Below are 1,658 nucleotides of genomic sequence, written 5' to 3' on the forward strand. Positions count from 1 at the left end.
GCCAATATACTGAACATATGACTGCAATATTTTTGAAAACACATGCAGAATATCTAAATAATCACAGCAATAATTTAAATGTCTATCGAGTGTCTATCAAGCAATTGCAATACATTCAAACAATGAAATTCTACTCGACATAAAAAAGGAATGAACTATTCACACATAAACTTAGTAAAAATCAGTCTCAAAGGTATAATGCTGAATGAGAAAAACAGAAACAAAAGGAGTATATTGCATTGCTCTATTTAGATGAAATTCTAGAGTAGTTGAAACAAATGTATACAGGAGAAAGATCAGTGGTTATTTGGTAATCGTGTTCTGAGAACAAAACCACTGTGGAGGCATGGATTGGAAGGGGGGCATGGAGCCTTGATGCAGTAGGTTAAGTTTCTGTCTGTGATGCTAGCATCCCTTATGGGTGCTGGTTTGAGTCTCGGCTGCTCCACTTTCAATCCAACTCACTGCTGACATGCCTGGGAGAACAGCAGAGGATAACCCCAGTCCTTGGGCCCCTGTACCCACGTGTGTGATGCATAGGAGATTCCAGGCTCTTGAAATTGGACTGGTCCAACTCTGGTTGTTGTGGCCATTTGGTGAGTGAGCCAGTTTATCAAAGATCTCTCTCTGCCTCTCTGCCTCTCTCTGTAAATTTGCCTTTCAAATGAAAGTGAACAAATTGTTCAAATACACACACACACACCCCTGTAATAAAAAAAAGTACAATAACTGGAAAATAGTTGGGGTGATACTCTTACTCTATATCTTTTGTTTTAGCATAATCACATGAGCCTATTTGTCAAAACTGGTTTCATTTACACATAAAATAGGTATTTTTTACTCTTATTTTATGGTTGGCAGGTTTGTAGGTATAGGGATTCTCCCTTTCCCTCCCTTTCCTCTCTCTTCTATCTTCCCTGCCCACTGTCCCCTGTGTTTTACAATGATAGTCCTTCAGCTGTAGTCTTGACTCCAGCGTTCTGCTCTTTATGTGTGTCATGACATTGTAGGGATAAGCAATGGTAGGGAGTTTAGTATTCTGTTGTCTAGTATATGTAATAGTTTTATTGGGGCCTGCTTTGATTCAGGAGTAGAGATGCATACTGTAGATCCGTGATTCTTGTTACTCTGGTCTCCATTACATTCTTTGCTTGTGAGATTACAAGTATATGCTTGTTTACCTTGATAACTTTTCATTTTGTTTGATAGGTATGTTTTATCTTGTATAAATCACACTTCAATAAAGCTAATAAGTAAAAAATAGTGTTCTTGGTTTCTACCACTAACACAAAGCTCCTTCTGGCCCTCATTCAGACACTATTTGCCTTAGTGCAGATAAATTCAATACATCCTATATATAAAGTATATATATTTTATTGAAGGTTTGGCCACTTAAGGATTCGGTAAATTATTTAACTTCCTATGCCTTTGTTTTCTCAGCTGTTAAACACAAGGACAACAATGCTACCTGCTCCACTGGGTTAACATGCGCATATGTGTAAAGCACCTACTAGTGTTTGGTCTACAGAAATCACCGCGTGCTTTTCTTTTCCACCCCCTCTGGAGTGCTCTTGTCAATGCTGGTCACATTCTGATCAGAGTTTGTCTTTGTGCGCTGCTCTCATTCTGTTGCAAGCTGCTCAAAACCACCCAAGAAG

The sequence above is a fragment of the Ochotona princeps genome, chromosome 10, assembly GCF_030435755.1.
Source record: "Ochotona princeps isolate mOchPri1 chromosome 10, mOchPri1.hap1, whole genome shotgun sequence".
In the NCBI taxonomy this organism is placed as follows: domain Eukaryota; kingdom Metazoa; phylum Chordata; class Mammalia; order Lagomorpha; family Ochotonidae; genus Ochotona; species Ochotona princeps.